This window comes from Hemicordylus capensis, chromosome 1 (genome assembly GCF_027244095.1).
Source record: "Hemicordylus capensis ecotype Gifberg chromosome 1, rHemCap1.1.pri, whole genome shotgun sequence".
Taxonomy (NCBI): domain Eukaryota; kingdom Metazoa; phylum Chordata; class Lepidosauria; order Squamata; family Cordylidae; genus Hemicordylus; species Hemicordylus capensis.
This window is the reverse complement of record NC_069657.1, coordinates 424217471-424236438: the sequence shown is the minus strand read 5'-3', so window position 1 is coordinate 424236438 and position 18968 is coordinate 424217471.

Sequence of the window (18968 nt, the reverse complement as noted above, 5' to 3'; positions counted from 1 at the left end):
TCATTCATGCATTCAGTTTCTATACCACCCTTCCAAAAATGGCTCAGGGTGGTTTACACAGAGAAATAATAAATAAATAAAATAAGATCCCTGTCCCTAAAGGGCTCACAATCTAAAAAGAAACATAAGATACACACCAGCAACAGTCACTGAAAGTACTGTGCTGGGGGTGGATAGGGCCAGTTACTCTCCCCCTGCTAAATAAAAGAGAATGACCACATTAAAAAGTGCCTCTTTGCCAAGTTAGCAGGGGTTATGGCTATATGGTTATGTTTATCTTCACAAAAAAACTGTGAAGTAGATTAGATGGAGAGAGGTGACTGGCCCTAAGTCACCAAGTGAGTTTCTGGCTGAACAAGGATTTGAACTCAGGTCTCCCAGGTTCTAGTCCAACAATCTAAACACTACAACATGCTGGCTCTGTCCAAATTGACCAAGTTTGTTTAATCTAACCAACTTCCTTGAAATGAATGGAGATCTGAACCCAAGTTTTGAAGAGAACATTGCCATGTAGAGAAGAGTTAGCATTTTGTCGGAAAAGATAGCAGAATATTGACAAGGTGAGAAACAAAGAAATATCCAGGAGAGGATCTTATACATTCTGGGTGCCATGACAGAAAAGGCTGTTGTATTTTATCCAGTGAAGCTCTTCTCATGATCCCTGAAAAGCTCTTCTTCCAGGTCTGTGGGAAGAGTGGGCTTAGCCCGCTCTCCCCACAGACGAGCAGCCACTCATAGCTGGGTGGCCGGATTGGCCGCCCACACAGCTGCTGGCTCCGTCACAGAGCTGGCATGGGCTGCGGGGATCGGGGGCCATGTGTGTTGGAAAGTTAAAGGACTTTGCACTGTCTCATGCCTCAGACAGTGGAGGACAGACTAGTAAGTCAGAGGGCTAGAAGGTCAAAGACATTTGGTCATCACTTCCCGCTGCTCTGATGCTATCCCTTTGAAATGTAGATTGCTAATCTCAGGGACTTCCTTCCTTCTTCTCTCTCTCTCTTGCTACCTGGCTGTTGACCTTGCAACATGGCAAGTCTCTTGCCCTGCACCATATGTGCAGATAAGATGGTGAATCCATCTGTATCCGTTTAGATAGATAGATTAGAGATCCTAAATCCTCGCTTTCCTATCTAGAATGGAGTTCCTTAATAAATGCCTTTTATATTGATTTGAAACTATGAATTGGCTCCAAGTTAATTTACTCTCAGTGTACACGCATGCCTAACTAAATCCGCTGTGTTTGTGCCTCTGTGCACTCTGCTATATTGAAAAGGGATTCTCTCACCACAGAGAACTTCCAACAGTGTGGCCCCCGGAAGGTCCAGGATGCCCCGCATGAGCACACAGGGCATCCTGGAGAGACCCCTGAGCCTGGGAGGCTGCATTCGCTCCATTAACCTCATTTGAGGGGAGGGGGTTCTAGGCGGGCTAGCCGCCTTGGGATCACCGGGCTCGCTAAGCTCCCTTAGCCCACTTTCCGTGGATTGTGGGAACAGCCTCAGTATCTTTTATGTTTTGTTATTTAGAAGTTTGTCCCAGTGAGGATCCTGTAGAGAGTATGGAAAAGGGAGGGAAAGGAGGAGGAGAAAACTGAGTTGTTGCTGAATAAACTCTTAGTTAAATCTGTATAAGATTACTTTGTAAGAGAAGCAGCTATAAAACAGCTCTTTCGTGTGTTCTCACCAACTACACCTCAGAAGGCAAAGGGTCAGGATGTTCTGTAGTTACCTGAATCCAAGGCTAGGGTTTTTCCATGCCTTTTGATATTGAAAATCAGGAGGTTTTCTTAAATTCAGAGTCCTGTTCTTTTCGATTAAGTGCAGGTATAACCTGTATTTAACTTCTACATTTAAAGGGGGTCATCTTAAATTCGGAGTTGTCTTCTGTTTGGGTAAATACAGTATAAGGGGCTTCATCTGATGATCTGGGAGGCAAACATAGAAAATGGCCTTGAAACAGGAGTAGATACTGTATCCTCTTTCTGAGAAAATGGAAACATGGTTCCTGGGAATGCTTAGATACCTGGTCTCCGCAACTCTCCTACCAAGTATGTTTTTGCAATCTTATCTTGTGGTCTTTTGCTCTTGACCTTTCTCAACCCACTTCACCTTCCTGCTGGCCACTGAGCTCATAAGAACATAAGAACAGCCCTGCTGGATCAGGCCCAAGGCCCATCTAGTCCAGCATCCTGTTTCACACAGATGCCACTGGGAGCCAACAGGCAGGAGTTGAAGGCATGATGCCCTCTCTCCTGCTGTTACTCCCCTGCAACTGGTACTCAGAGGCATCCTGCCTTTGAGGCTGGAGGTAGCCTATAGCCCTCCGACTAGTAGGCATTGATAGAACTCCCCTCCATGAAGTTCTCCAAACCCTTCTTAAATCTTCTGGACTTGCTTCCCATATAACTTCTCTCTCAGCCTAACCTACTTCACGGGGTTGTTGTGAGGAGAAACTTAACTATGTAGTATACCACTGTGGGCTTCTTGGAGGAAAAGCGAGATATAAAAAATGTGTTTTTAAAAAGTGCGACATCCTTTACCTGCAACACAATTTATTGATTTCTTAGATCTCAGTTCCAGTACAGTTCTGACTTCTGCTCATACAGTATTGTTTTAATAAACCAAATTTCTTTCTCTTTTGCACCATCACTGCCACAAGTTGTTCTAATCAATTGTAGTTCAGTTGGATTTTTGGGAAGTTGGAGCCTTGAAAAAGAAAGGGATTAGGATTATCTAAAATAACAGTATTTCCCGTTTCATGTGGTCTTCCTGATGACATCTGTTCCATGTTCATCACTGCAAATAATATATTTATTCTCATGTATTAATGTTCTCCCCCACATGGTATTTCAAATCAAAAGGCAAAAAGGAAAATTAACAAAATATTTAGCTATCATTGCAGTTACTTTTTTGGGAAAGAAACAGATTTCTCATTAACCTTTAAATTTAGTGGGTAAAAATATTTTAAGCAAAGGGCAGGAAGAAACATTTGCTACAGAATTAATTATCAACGAGATCCTGTTTCGGCAACTACCACATAGTTCACCAGCTCAAGCAGGCAGTTCACTCTTAAATGCTGACGGTTCTGGCAGACGAGATTTGCATCCTTGTCCAAAGTACCTTGAAAGAATAAATTTACATGAATGAATTTATGAATTGTCAAATAGAGGGCAGGGCTGATGGGGAAGAACATTTGCCTTGCATGCAGGAGAGCTGGTCTTGTGGTAGCAAGCATGACTTGTCCCCTTAGCTAAGCAGGGTCTGCCCTGACTGCATTTGAATGAGAGACTAGAAGTGTGAGCACTGGAAGATATTCCCTTCAGGGAATGGAGCTGCTCTGGGAAGAGCAGAAGGTTTCAAGTTCCCTCCCTGGCTTCTCCAAGATAGGACAAGATTTTTTTTATTGAACCAACAAACTACCAAAGCATACAGTATGTTGCCAAAGCACAATTATATACAAAGTGGTTGTTTGTACATGATATATCTACAAAGATTTACACACAAGGATTTGGAAACCCACAAGGTTATGAAGTATATGCAGGTAGTACTGTAACTCGGGGGTGGGGGATTTCAAGGCACATCAGGTAATCGGGGGGGGGGGGGGTTATGTCCACTGTCCATTTCCACAATTTGTCCCATTGCTGTTTAGAAGAGATACACTTGTCTTTTTGCACATAACCACACAAACTTTTCCAGAAGAGATTTACTGTCTCATCTGCATGAACCTCTTGGTCGCGTCTTCCCTCCCTATTCGTATGCAGGATCATTGCATTAATGACATACAGGTTTACTAACCTGATTACAAGAAGGGGAACCTTCCAATTCCCTAGTATGAGGGCAACCGTTCCGTCCCGTTTCCTTGAAGATTTCTTTCTGGGACCTTGAAAAGAGGTTCTATCGCTCAAACCTGAGGTTAGTTCTTCCCAGTCCCAAGTCTGTTTTTCCAAATCAGGCCACTCTAACAGCTTGCTTACTCCCTGCCACACTCTTTTGGCTACCACACACTCTTTTAAGAATTGTGAGTGGGTTTCCTTGAATGTCTTGCCTAACTCACTAGTTTTCTGTTTCCAGGTGATGTTAGGACACTCTTGCTCGTCCTCTGGGAGCCATGGCTTAGCTGCATTAAGCGGCAGTACTTGGTGGTATAAACACCACCTTGTTTCCCATAAATGGAAAGGGACCCTTTTCTCCTTAAAGAGAGCGATAGGGTGATCGGGTTGCAACAAGTACTGTGAAGTGCGGTGTTTGTAGCGTTTACGTTCTAAATCAGGTTTTTAAAAACCCACTTCTAGAATCTCTGCATAAATTGTTTTCCTTAGCTGCTTAACTGAGGAGGATCCTTTAAATAGATCCGGTTCAACCTTCCATTTTTTACTGTGCATAACAAATCTCTCAAGTAGTCCAGGTGGTCTCTTTTCAATACTTGAGTTATATTACCGTTGAAAGAACCTTCCCCCCACCACGCTATGCCCCATGCTGACTTTCGCCAACGTAGAGCGAAAAGTGAAACCCAGGTTTTTTGCAGGACGGACATGTTATATGGACATTCACGAAAATCCAGTTTCCAAAATTGTAGGACATGAATTCAGTTACAAAATAGGGTTGCAGGGCAGGTACATAGGAACATAGGAAACTGCCATATACTGAGTCAGACCATTGGTCTATCTAGCTCAGTATTGTCTTCACAGACTGGCAGCAGCTTCTCCAAGGTTGCAGGCAGGAATCTCTCAGAGTGTGTGGTAGCCAAAAGAGTGTGGCAGGGAGTAAGCAAGCTGATAGAGTGGCCTGATTTGGAAAAACAGACTTGGGAAGAACTAACCTTGGGTTTGGGTGATAGAACCTCTTTTCGAGGTCCCAGAAAGAAACCTTCAAGGAAACAGGATGGAACGGGTGCCCTCATACTAGAGAATTGGAACGTTCTCCTTCTCGTAATCAGGTTAATAAACCTGTATGTCATTTATGCAATGCTCCTGCATACGAATAGGGAGGGAAGACGCGACCAAGAGGTTCATGCAGATGAGACAGTAAATCTCTTCTGGAAAAGTTTGTATGGTTATGTGCAAAAAGACAAGTGTATCTCTTCTAAACAGCAATGGGACAAATTGTGGAAATGGACAGTGGACATAACCCCCCCCCCCCCCGATTACCTGATGTGCCTTGAAATCCCCCACCCCCGAGTTACAGTACTACCTGCATTTACTTCATAACCTTGTGGGTTTCCAAATCCTTGTGTGTAAATCTTTGTAGATATATCATGTACAAACAACCACTTTGTATATAATTGTGCTTTGGCAACGTACTGTATGCTTTGGTAGTTTGTTGGTTCAATAAAAAAATCTTGTCTTATAAAAAAAATCTTGTCCTATCTTGGAGAAGCCAGGGAGGGAACTTGAAACCTCCTGCTCTTCCCAGAGGGGCTTCATCCCCTGAGGGGAATATCTTGCAGTGCTCACACATCAAGTCTCCCATTCATATGCAACCAGGGCAGACCCTGCTTAGCTATGGGGACAAGTCATGCTTGCTACCACAAGACCAGAGCTAGGCTTCCCCGCTCAACCTCCTTAAATGTTACCACACGGGCCAAAGGGAAGGACGCCGTGTGCCATACTATATGGAAGACCTGGCTTTCAACTCTCCAAATGGAGGAGGGTAGACTACCGCCAGGTTGTGCACCAGGGGTATCAGGTAAGTCCAGATGTAAACCGCTTTCTGGTACAGAGCAAGATAGGGCTGAGAGAGATTCCTGCCTGCAACCTTGGAGAAGCCACTGCCAGTCTGTGAAGACAATACTGAGCTAGATAGACCAATGGTCTGACTCAGTATATGGCAGCTTCCTATGTTCCAATGTTCCAGGAGGTCCCAGATTTCCAAAAGGGGCTAGCAACCAGATGAGTGTCTCCTTCCACCAAGCTATCCCCTTCCACAATCCAGTGTAAAATTGGGGATGGGGCCATAGCTCAGTGTTAGAGCATCTGCTTTGCATGCAGAAGGTCCCAGGTTCAATCCCTAGCATCTCCAGGTAGGGCTGGGAAAGACTCCTGCCTGAAACCCTAAAGAGCCGTTGCCAGTCATCAGACAATACTGATCTAGATGGACCAATGATCTGACTCAGTATGAGGCAGCTTCCTATAAATGAAGGGCAAAGCATCCTCCTGTCTCATCCAGAGATTATTACCATGTATCCCAACTTTTGGGGAGATGACAATTAGCATAAACTTGCTAAACTTGGGGTGTGGGGGAAGAGTTGTTTTTTAGTAGTAGTAGTAGTAGTAGTAGTAGTAGTAATTTATTGTTTCTAGCCAAAGGCCATTACAATTAAAGCACAATTGACAAAAGCAAAAAAAAATAGCTTGCGGTAGCTCTTCATGCTGTCTGCTGTTCGCCACAAGCCTTCTCTGCTGTAAAATGGTTCCTCAGGTGTGAAATTGAAATAGCGCCCGCTGTACGTAGAGATCACGAAGGCCTCATCATGATTATATGGGTTTATTGAGCATTTTGCTATACACAGTCCAGCAAAAGTTAGTCTCAAGTTTGCGTTAACCACTTCAGAGGTTTGTGACCTTTGTGACCAAACAGGGTGCCATGCCTTGTGGGGTGCTGCTGTGCAGGGATAGAACGAAACTTGAATTTTTCATGTGCTCCCCACCCCACCGCCAATTTCCATTTCCCCACAGCATACCAATTAGCTCAGAGCAGGAGTTCTTAGCCTGAGGGCCATGGAGCGCCCAGGGTTCCATGGGGTAAGTTCAGGTGGTCCATGGAAAATCTGAGCTGCATTGAGATTAGTTCTCTTTCTGGTTAGCCAGATAAAGTCCTTGCAAATAACTATCCTGAGTTCTTCTCTCTCTCTCTCTCTCTCAGAGGCGCTCTTACCCCCGGGCTTTGGGGCCGAAGTCCAGGGCCTCCACACCCACTGGGTTCCCCTAAATCCCCTCTAGTCTGTCCTGGGTGTTATGGGTGGCCCTCAGGAACCTATGTGTTAAAAAAACCTATGCTTCACTTGCAGCGGGGGCCCTCCAAAGGCTTTTAGGTCCAGGCTCCAAAATTACCTGGGTGCACCTCTGCTCTCTCTAGCTTTTACTGGAGACTGTAAATGGGGTAGGTGGTTCATAGTTAATACTATCTATCTATCTATCTATCTATCTATCTATCTATCTATCTATCTATCTATCGATTCGACTTATATACCGCCCTTCCAAAATGGCTCAGGGCAGTTTACAACAAGATAAAAACCATTAAAATCAAAACTATAAAAACAGAATAAAACCAATTAAACATGCAAACAGCTAAAAACCCTGGAAAACCAGGGCAACCATTTAAAACCATTTAAAACAGTTTACAGTAGTTTAAAAACCCTGGAAGGCCAGGCCAAACAGATAGGTTTTAAGGGCTCTCCTGAAAGACAGTAATGAACTCAAATTACGGATTTCTGCCGGGAGTGCATTCCACAGCCCAGGAACAGCTACAGAGAATTGCAGTGCTTCTTTAGAATCTATGGAGTCCTTAGGTGCAAAAATACTAAGAACCCCTAAAGTCAACCCTGATCACAACGGAGTCTTATTAAAATCCATAGAACTGGAATAATGGTAACTAACCTACATCCTAATGATTTCAACAAGGACATGCAACAGAGTCTCTGCATGTTGACTGAAAGGTGATAATTCTTCATGCGTCGGTAACATCCAGATTAGACTACTGCAATGCGCTCAACATGGGGCTGTCCTTGAAGACTGTTTGGAAGCTTCAGCTGGTCCAAAATGCTGCTGCAAGGATGCTACTGGGTACAAGTACATAAGAACATAAGAACAGCCCTGCTGGGTCAGGCTCAAGGCCCATCTAGTCCAGCATCCTGTTTCGCACAGTGGCCCACCAGATGCTGCTGGAAGCCACAGGCAGGAGTTGAGGGCGTGCCCTCTCTCCTGCCATTACTCCCCTGCAACTGGTACTCAGAGGCATCCTGCCCTTGAGGCTGGAGGTGGCCCACAGCCCTCTGACTAGTAGCCATTGATAGAAGTAGCTTCATGAGTATCACACCCAACCTGCGGCAGCTTCGTTGGTTACCGGTCCACTTCCAGATAGATTCCAGGTGCTGGTCTTGACCTTTAGAGCTCTACATGGCTTGGGGCCGGGGTACCTGTCAGACTGCATTTGCCCATATGAACCTGTCAGGGCCCTCTGCTCATTGTCTTAGGCCCTGCTCAGGGCCCTGCCACTAACAGAGATCCGGTTGGTGGGGACTAGAAATTGGGCCTTTTTGGTTGTGGCCCCTCAGCTTTGGAACACCCTCCCTGAAGAGCTTTGCCATGCTCCCTCCCTCAATGTTTTTAAAAAACAAAACAAAAACCCACATCTTTTTAAACAGGCTTTTAAATGCTCCATCTTTGGTTATATCTGGTAGCTTCTTTAGTTCTTAGTTTTTATAACTCTCAATTTTTAGCTTTTAAAACAACTTTTAATTTGAAACTTAATACTGATTGTGGTTTTTAGCCCGACTTTGTTTACTTAATTTGGTTAATTTTATTACTCGTTTACTTAATTTGGATAATTTTATTGCTTTTATTTTAGATTGTATCTATGTTATTGTTGTGAGCCGTCCCAAGCAGTAGTGTACTGGAGGGGTGGGGTATAAATATTCTAAACAAACAAATAAGGTCCCGTTGAATAAACAGGCTGGCTCTCTAACTGTAGAGTCTGCAAAATGTGGAGCTTAATCTCGATTGCAGTAAGTGTTCATAGGATTGCAGCCTTAGTCTATGAATATAGGAAGCTGCCATAATCCAAGTCAGCCCATTGATCAATCTAGGTGAGTATTGTATACTAACTGGCAGCTAGTGATGTGAAAGTCTGGAAAACCTCAGAAAAAAAACTGATTGGGGGTGTGGGGGGAGAGAATGGGAAATTACCCTCACAGGGGTTTTTACTGTTGCATAGGTTTCTGTGGGTGACAATCCACAACAAATAGATCACAGAACAAATCAATCCAGAATTCTCACTCAAGGCACAAATGAAAAGGCTCAAACTATCATACTTCGGACACATTATGCAAAAATCCAGCTCTCTTGAGAAGTCTATAATGCTGGGGAAAGTTGAAGGAAAGAGAAGAAGAGGATGACCAGCAGCAAGGTGGATGGACTTGATTACAACAGCAATGAATGCACTTCTGAGAGACCTTAAAGGCCAAGTTTAAGACAGATCATCCTGGAGAGAATCTATCTATGTGGTTGCTAAGAGTCAATACCGACTTGACTGCACTTAATCAATCAATCAATATCAATATTATAATAGAGCACCTATGAAGGTGGCAGCAGCAGAGAGCTAGGTGAGGCTAGGAGCTCTTTCCCATGTTCTGTGCAGGTGCCTCCACTGCTGCATTTCCTTTCTGGAAGAGGTCGTGGAGGAGGGAGGTGGCTGCAGGGCCAGATTAAAGTCTTTGCAGACCCTAGGGGCACTCTCATAATCGTAGGCACCCAAGATATAGAGCTATAAATATTTGCACTGTGTACAATGTATAAAGGAAAGGTTGTGCCATCAAGTCGGTGTCGACGCCTGGCGACCACAGAGCCAAATGGATTTCTTGGTAGAATACAGGAGTGGTTTACCATTGCCTTTTCCCGCACAGTATGAGATGATGCCTTTCAGCACCTTCTCATATCGCTGCTGCCCGATGTAGGAGTTTCCCATAGTCTAGGAAACACACCAGTGGGGATTCAAACCAACAGTCTCCTGCTCTCTAGGCAGGTTGCTTCCCCACTGCACCATTAGGTGGTTGTGTACAATGTATAGGTTCCCCAATATGTCTCATATATGTCAGAATGGGCATGTGCAGGGCTGCATTATTCATTAAGATAATTTCCTCACAAGAAGGTATATTGTGGGGTGGGGTGGGGAGAGTTCGGTGACAGGTTTTCCAAATGTTAACATTGCTTTTAGAATGTATCTTGTCTTGCCATTTCTGAAACTGTGAAGGGGAGCGCTCTTTTTCAAACTTTAAACTTATAAAGAACTGACTTAATTCAACCACTGGACAGAAACGACTATTTCTGTCACACTACTCTCAGCTGAGAATGAGCTTTTGCAAACATTGAAACTGGAAGATGTAGTCCATGATTTTGCTAACAAAAGGAGCTACAAACTGAAGTCAATGTTTAATGTACAATGACATAAGTCAGAGCTAATATCATCTATCTATCTATTTATTTCTCCTAGGCATACCCATTGCTAATCCCATGTGTGACAGCTCTCCCGAGAGTTCGAGAGTTTGCAAGCGGAAGCACCTGTCTGGGCAGTGGGGATCCCATATGCAGATAGGGAGAAGGAGCCTGTGAAAGCAGAAGCACCATGGTGATTGGGCAGTGAAGATCTAACAAAGAGGCTCCTGCTGACTTGTCAAAGAGGGACCTTTTAATGTGGTGATTCTCTTTATTTAGCAGGGGGAGAGTAACTGGCCCTACCCACGCCCAGCACAGTACCTCCAGTGACTGTTGCTGGTGTCTATCTTAGGTTTCTTTTTAGATTGTGAGCCCTTTGGGGACAGGGTTCTATCTCATTTAATTATTATTTCTCTGTGTAAACCACCCTGAGCCATTTTTGGAAGGGCGGTATAGAAATCAAATAATAATAATAATAATTCGAAACTATTCAAAACCAATGAAACAAAGCAGGCCTACAAGAAAGAACAAGCCAAGAACCGAGCAGAAAAATGGAAAAATAAGCCACTGCATGGTCAATATTTGCACAATATAAGTGGAAAATCAGACATCACCAAGACCTGGCAATGGCTTAAGAATGGCAACTTGAAGAAAGAAACAGAGGGTTTAATACTGGCTGCACAAGAACAGTCACTAAGAACAAATGCAATAAGAGCAAAAGTCGAAAAATCAACCACAAACAGCAAGTGCCGCCTTTGTAAAGAAGCAGATGAAACAGTGGACCACCTAATCAGCTGTTGTAAAAAGATCGCACAGACTGACTACAAACAAAGGCATGACAAGGTAGCAGGGATGATACACTGGAACATCTGCAAAAAATACAAGCTACCTGTAGCCAAACATTGGTGGGACCATAAAATTGAAAAAGTTGAAGAAAATGAAGATGTAAAAATATTATGGGACTTCCTACTACAAACAGACAAACATCTGCCACACAATACACCAGATATAACTGTAGTGGAGAAGAAAGTAAAACAAATTAAAATATATACATAGCAATACCAGGGGATAGCAGAATAGAAGAATAAGAAATAGAAAAAGTCACCAAATACAAAGATCTACAAATTGAAATTGAAAGGCTGTGGCAGAAAAAGACCAAAATAATCCCAGTGGTAATTGGCGCCCTGGGTGCAGTTCCAAAAGACCTTGAAGAGCACCTCAACACCATAGAAGCCACAGAAATCACCATCAGCCAATTACAAAAAGTAGCTTTACTGGGAACAGCCTATATTCTGCAACAATATCTATAACAATTGACAATAAAATGCAGCCCTCCCAGGTCCTTGGGAAGGACTTGATGTCTGGATAAAACAAACCATTCAGTGACACCTGTCTGGCTGTGTAAACAAGAAATAATAACAACAAGCCAACCCCCGCACAGAGCATCTGTGCGTTTTTTGGGGCCGGCAACCTCTCTCCCCCCCACCCCAGTCTCCAGCCAGGCCGCCACCGCCTCCTCGCCTGGACTCCTCGCCGGGCCGGATCCGCCGCCTCTCTCCCCCCGCCCAAGTCTCCGGCCCAGCCGAGTGCCGCCACCGCGGCCAGGCCCGCCGCCACCTGGCATCCGGGCCCGCCGGCGGCGGCCTCCGCATTCGGGCCAGGCCCGCTGCTGGCAACCTCTCTCCCCCCGCCCCAGTCTCCGGCCAGGCTGCCGCCAGCCTCCGCATTCGGGCCGGGCCCGCTGCTGCCGGCCTCCGCGGCCGGGCCGGGCCCGCCACCACCCTGGCCTCCATGGCCCGCCGCCTCTGTCCTCCACCACAGATGCGCCTCATCCAATCAGGTACGTCCCTCCGCTCTGCTGCCCAGCCAATCAGCTGGGTTGCTGGGATGCATCCCCACAAAGGCACGTCTACGGGGATTAAATATATAGATAATAATATATGCAGATAGGGAGGAGGACCCTGTGGCACCGTGGTGATTGGGCAGTAGGGATTCCATATGCAGATAGGGAGGAGGAGCCTGTGATGGTTAAGGTAAGTTGGAATGCAACTGTTACTGGTTGGAAGATGTTCTTGACTGTAGAGAATAGGAATTTATATATACAAGCTGACCCCCGCACAGAGCATCTGTCCGCTCTTTGGGGCCGGCTACCTCTCCCCCCACCACCTCAGTCTCTAGCCAGGCCAAGTGCCAGGCCCAGGCTGCCAGGCCGAGTACCGCCACTGCAGCTGGGCCCACCGCCGCCTCGCATCTGGGCCTGCCGCCATCTTCTCGCCTCGCCTCTGTGGCCAGGACGGACTGCCGCCGTGGCCTGGCCTGCAGCCTCCTGGCCCACTACTGCCGCCGCGCTGGGCCCGTCACCTTGCCTCCGTGACCAACCAGCCAGCCAATTCTCCTGGGTGCATCTCAGCCAATCAGGTGCCTCCACTGCCCAGCCAATCAGCTGAGCAGCGGGACGCACATTCGAAGGCCGCCGTGGCCTGGCCCGCCGCCGCATGGCCTACTGCTGCTGCCGCGCTGGGCCTGTCGCCTTGCCTCTGTGGCCACCCGGCCAGCCAATTCTCCTGGGTGCGTCTCAGCCAATCAGGCGTCTCCGCCGCCCAACCAATCAGCTGAGCGATGGTACACACATTTGAAGGCACACACAGGAGAATTAAATATATAGATATAATAGGATAGCAGGAAGGGGTCTGCAAAGAGAGGGGTCGTGAGGGAGGAAAGAGCCCCTTCAGAAGAAGGAGGATGCTGTTGTGTGAATTAGATGAGGAAACAAGATGAACAAGATCTGTTAACTCAGGGAGGGAGGGAGGGAGAGAGAGAGAGAAAACATGAAGGGGGGGGAGAGTGGGGAAGAGCGAGTGGAGGAGAGAGAAAGAGAAAAAGAAGAGAGGGGGAAGAGAGACAGAAGGAAGGGCAAGGGACAGGCCTGAGCCTGTCAGCAGCCTGAGGGGAATGAGTGGCCATGGCAGCACTGGCATCAAGGAAGGGCCCAGTCAACCACTGCTGCTGTTTGGGGCTACCAAGGCCATTGTCAGAGGAAGGCAGGCAGGCAAGGGATGGGCCCGGGCCTGTCAGTGGCCTGAGGGGAACAGGCGGCCATGGTGGTGGCGGTGGCAGCAAGGAAAGGCCTGTTCAACCACTGCTGCTGCTCCTGTGGGGAGGATCAGGAGTGGGGCTCAGGTGGGGAGGTCTCTGGGGATAGGAGGCTGCAGCTTGGCCAACAGGCTCCAGCAACACTGCAGCTGCAATCAAGAGGGGTGAGGAGGGGTGGAGTAAAGGGACGGAGAAGGGGAAGCAGGAGTGCGGCTCTGGTGAGGGTGGAGAGATCTCTGAGGTGAGGGCAGCTATGGCAGGGGGTTTAACTAGCATTAAATTTAACTAGCAATCAAGTACTAGCGCGCAGATACTCTGCGCAGATTAAGCTAGTTAAACTGAATTCAGTTATCCAACACTCTACTTTGTACCTTTTTGTGATGGTGTGAAAGTACTTAAATTAAAGCAATTAAGTTTGATTTAGCAGTTTTATGTTCTCATTTTTTTAGTCCTCTGAGATTTGGGGGAAACTAAAACCTTTTTGTAGGCTCTTCGGAGCTTCATAGGCCCCAGGCACTGTGCATGTTGTGCCAATGGATAAACCAGTCCCATGTGGCTGATGAGATTCAGGGCTCTGAGCAATTCATTGCGGGGGCTGGGGGCGTGCCCAGTGGGCCACCCACTAATAACACCCTTGCCTCCTGCTCTGCAATAGCATTCTCCTGAAATACAGGGTTTTCTATGTTTGTACGTGCTGCCATTTTATAAATGGTTCCACCACCCAAAGCCACCATTTTAGTTTTGCCTCCCCAAGCTGCCATTTAATGGTGGTAGCTCCCAAAGCTCTGACCAAACAAAACAAAATAAAGAGCTTCTGGGAGTCTAAAGTCTACCTACCCCTGCATATAATGTATCTGACTTCAACCAGCAGGACCTGCCTTCAGGAGTCTGCTTAGCCATGAAGCCTACTGCCTGATTATAGGCCAGTCTGTCTCTCAACTAACTTCCCTGACAGGGTTGTTGTGAGGAAAAGATGAAATAATGAGGCTATTCTCACGACCGCAGGAAAGCGGGCTAAGGAAACCCAGCCCTCTTTCCTGCGGTTGTGGGAACCGCCGGGAACCACGTGGCTCCCAGCGGTTAGCCCGCTTAAGCCCCTCTCTTAAATGAGGTTAGCAGAGAGTGCGCTCTGCTAACCCCATTTTGGCAATTGTGAGTCACCACAGCGCAGTGACTTGTGAGGAATCCCCTGCCGGGAGGCAAAAGCAAGCCCAGGATGCCCCATGCACTCGTGCCGGGTATTCTGGGGCTCGGGTGGCCTCCAATCCCCGCAGGCCCTGTCAGCTCCGTGACAGAGTTGGTAATCATGTGGGTGGCCGATTCGGCCACCCAGGGCTCCATGGGTGCTCGTGTGCAGGGGTTGGCCCTCTCTCCCCACCTAGCCCCATCCTGCTCTCCTCCACACTGCTTGTGTGGAGAGCCTCAATATCATGTAAACTGCCCTGAGCTCCTTGGAGGAAAGATGGGATACAAATGTGATAATATAATATAATATTAGATTTAAAGTAGGGCTTTGCTTTTATGTAGCCTAGATTTTAAGAGGAGGGGGATCCCTGCAGATATTCCCCTTGGCCACTGCAAACAGAAGCTCAAGGGCCTGGGGTGCTGCTTCCCTTGACCACCTCAGCAACAGGTTATACAAAATGGACATAAGAGCAGTGGCGCAGCCATAGCAAGGGTGGCGACGGCAAATGTCCCTGATTCCCTGCGGGGTGCCCTGCCAGCTGAGCGGCAGGTTGCTACTCTTGCATCTCCAAAGAAGGTGGTGGGAAAGGGGGCAAAGGGAGGCAGAAGCCCGTCTTCACTGTCCCCCCAGGGCCCACTTCAGCCTTGCTATGCCCCTGCATAAGAGGTGGGCAGATCAATGGAGTCATAGTTTTCCTAGAGACTGTAGGTTGTGTAGGTTGCCCTGTGCTATTACGCGAGGGAGCTTCTAAGCCCACAAAGGATTGTTCAGACTGAACCTTCCCCTGCATTTGGTAGCATCATGGAAAATGCATTAGTGCTCTTTGAGGTAGGAAATGGGAAATTAAAGGCAATTTATTGTAAGAGCAAATGATGCTGACACACACTTGCTTTATACTAAACAGGACATATGGCAGGAACAGAGACATAAGTACTTGCATAACTATACCAATATAGATCTATGAGCTGCATCTATATTCCTGACTGGAACAACACATTTGGCTTCCCCCCTCCCCCAAAAATGCAGAGGGGTGGTGTTGTTTGAAAATCTCCGGGACTGCTTTCAAAGTCACCTGGAGATTGATGCAGACTCCTGGAAACACCAGGCTCATCCTGGAGGGTTGGCAACCCTATTTCATGGGCACAAAACAATGGCATCTTTATGTGAATTAAACCTATATTTCTGGGTATTCTTACATTATTGATGATGGTGGTGGTGGTGGTGGTGGTGATGGAGACCACCCCTCACCCCTTAAGCTGACCACCCACCCACCTGGCACCCCCGGCACCGCCACATCCATTGCTGGCCACCTGCCACCCATCCTGCCACTCTTAGGCCCATCCTCCTTCTGAGCACCTGTTGGGAAGGAGGGCACATGCACATCCTCCAGCAGGCCCCCAACTGATGGAAGGAGGCTGGGACTTGGAGCTGGGCAAGCCACAAAGGCGGCCATTGGCAATGGCAACAATGACAACAGAAGCTCCTGCCAGCCAGAGGGGGCTGGGAGAGGGGAGCAAGGCAGCTCCTGGAAGCTGGGTGGCTTGGGTTCTATGGACCTGTCTACTCAGTTATAGCTCCGCCCTGATGATGACAACGATGGCAACATCAGAATGGCCACCATCATTTACACATCTCCCAAAGTCCACCTTTGCCTGCCAGTGGTGCTAGTTGTTCCTCATCCCACTGGCAAACCTATGAAGGAAAGGTTTGATGAGTCTAGGGATCTGCAATGCCATATAGCTGCCATGGCAGTGAAGCTGTAGAGCTTTGTGGGACATCTTGCCAGGAGCAGCAGTGTTCTCCTGCAGCATACCTTGATGTGTGTGGTGGTGTTCTGCTTTTCAACAAGAAAAATCACAAAAGGGTTGACATAGCAAAAGAACTGAGAAGACAGTTCCCTGTCCCAAAGGGGCTCATGCAGTCTAAAAAGAAACACAAGGGAGAAACCAGATGCATTCACTGGGAAGGGTACCGTGCTAGGATGAACAGGGACAGTTCCTCCCCCATTGCTAAGTATAAAAGAGCCACCACTTTAAAAGGTGCCTCTTCGTAAAAGAAAAGCACTGTCCAGGAAGGACAAGGAGCTCAAAGGCTCACTACAGGAAGTATTTACGAGAAGAGGCTTCCAACCTTTCCCTGGTAGTTGATGTTAAACATTTCTGTTTATTTCTTCTGAAAGATCAGATTTACTAGCATTGAACTGTCAAAAATGTTAGATAAAAGTAAGATCAAAGGGAACAAGAAACAAAGTTATATGGTGTATTGAATTTGCCAAGAACACATTGCGCTAAAGATGTAATGTAAAGATGTTGTTTGATTCTTTTGAAACCCAGCCAGTCACCCAGACGTCTTCACAGGCTCAAAGCACATTAAAAAGAAGGAAGAGGGGAAGGAGGGAGAAAGGCTGCTATCACACACAAACAGTAACTTCAGTTTAACAAATATAAGTTCACTCTCAAGGAACATGATTTATTCATTTATTCACCATAACATATGAATAACTGCACCTGTGTACAGATCTATACGAATACGACAAATATTTATATACCACTTTTCAACAGAAGTTCCCAAAGCGGTTTACAAAATACATACATACATACATACATCTCCCTGTCCCCAAAGGGCTCACAATCTTAAAAAAAAAAAAAAAAAGATAGAACAAGCAGCAACAGCCACTGGAGGGATGCTGCCAGAGGCGTAACTAGGGAAAATGGCGCCTGGGGCAAGCACTGAAATTGTGCCCCCCCGCCGTGCCCCCCCGCCGCCCCCCCAGCATACATCTGACTGACATACATGTTTCAGAAAACGTTTATTTTAAAAATTTAAAAAATTACAAAAATTACCAAAAATTTCAAAATGCGATAAATAACCAAAAATGCGATAAATAACCAAAAATGCAATAGGTTTTTCCTCACAAGCAACAACCCTGTGGAGTTGGCTTGTATCTCAAACAACAGAATTATGATGCAATGATGATACACACCACATTATACTTTGGTTTTTCCTCACAAGCAAGAGACAATCTCCAAAGCTCCTGGCATATAACCCCCTCCCCCATTTTTCTTGCCAAACTTTGCGTCTTTAGCAGGATACCACAGGCACTTGTTAAAGCTAACACTGCAGGTTTTTCTGAGATGGAGCTGTTATAGGAGCACTTCAGCGTAAACTGAGATCACAAGGCAAGCTTTCACAGTGCAAAAACGAGCATGCCAGCAAGCAGAACTCATGGTAAAACTCTCTTGAAACACCTTGTAACAATGCACAGGCAGCTATGTTACACTGCTTGAGTCAACTCACACTGCTGTACTACCCAGGCTGTGGGAATTGACTCTCAGTTCCATATACATGCATGCATTTAAGATTGAGTGCCAAAGAATCTTTATGATTGTTTTTCTTTCTTTTGGGGCGGAGAGAGGAGCGTATAATGCAAACATTAACACCTGTTAGGCACCTGAGACCATAGTTGGGCAGCTAAATAAAAGCCTGATTCTTTAATATGTTTTTTTTTCACATGTGGCTTCTGTAGTTTTTGCAACTCATTCTCACCCTGACACTTGGTCTGCTTCCACCCGCCCGCCGCCGAATCCTTTCTTCCGTGCCGCCACCGGGTGTCCGTGTGTGTTTCCTCGTCGTCCTGCCTGCGCCTGCTGCAGTGCAGCCCCAGCCCCAGCAACGACGCTTTCCTCCGCAACGGCGACCGCGCCACCACGTGCCGGCGAACAGAGGACGGATGCACCGCACGCATGCACAGCGCGACTCGGCACGCTGGCTGAGTCGCATGTGCGTCACTGACTAGAGACCCTCTGGCTGGCAAGCCACTAGAGGGCCTCTTTCTGGCTGTTCCAGACTAAGCAAGCGACGGAGCGAGCGAGCCTCAGCCAAGGGCAGGCGCAGTGAGCAGCATGAAAGGCACCCGCCGCGGCGCCTGCCGCCAAGCCAGGCCACTGACTGGCCGCCAGCAAAGCAATGGGGGGAGCGCGGGCGGGCAGGCGCAGTGAGCAGCATGAAAGGCGCCCGCCGTGGCGCCCGTTGACCCGAAAAGATGGTGCCCGGGGCACGTGCCCCCCCTGCCCCCCCTATAGTTACGCCTCTGGATGCTGTGCTGGAGATCAATACGTCCAGTTGCTCTCCCCCTGCTAAATAAAGAGAATCACCACCTTTAAAAGGTGTCTCTTTGCTCAGTTAGCTGTTAGAGGTTGTTGATTTTCACCCACAATAGGTAAAACAGCAGAGCACTAAGGAATGAGCACACACTCCAGTTACAGAGTAGGTAGCAGAGGATGGTTGGGATATTGCAGCTGTTTAGAGAAAACACATGGAGATCCTTGTATGACTAAACACTAAATATTTATTGGTTAAATACACTTAGATAGGAAAGACCTATCTCTAATCTAAAGGACTGCATAATGGATAGGTAAGGAGAGAGAGAGATGTTTCCATCTGCTCTCTAGGAGGAAAGGAAGGATGTGACTCAGCACAGGAAGTGCTGCAGAGTCAGTTCAGGGGTCATAGAGTAGGGACAGATAGGGAGACCCTGACTCA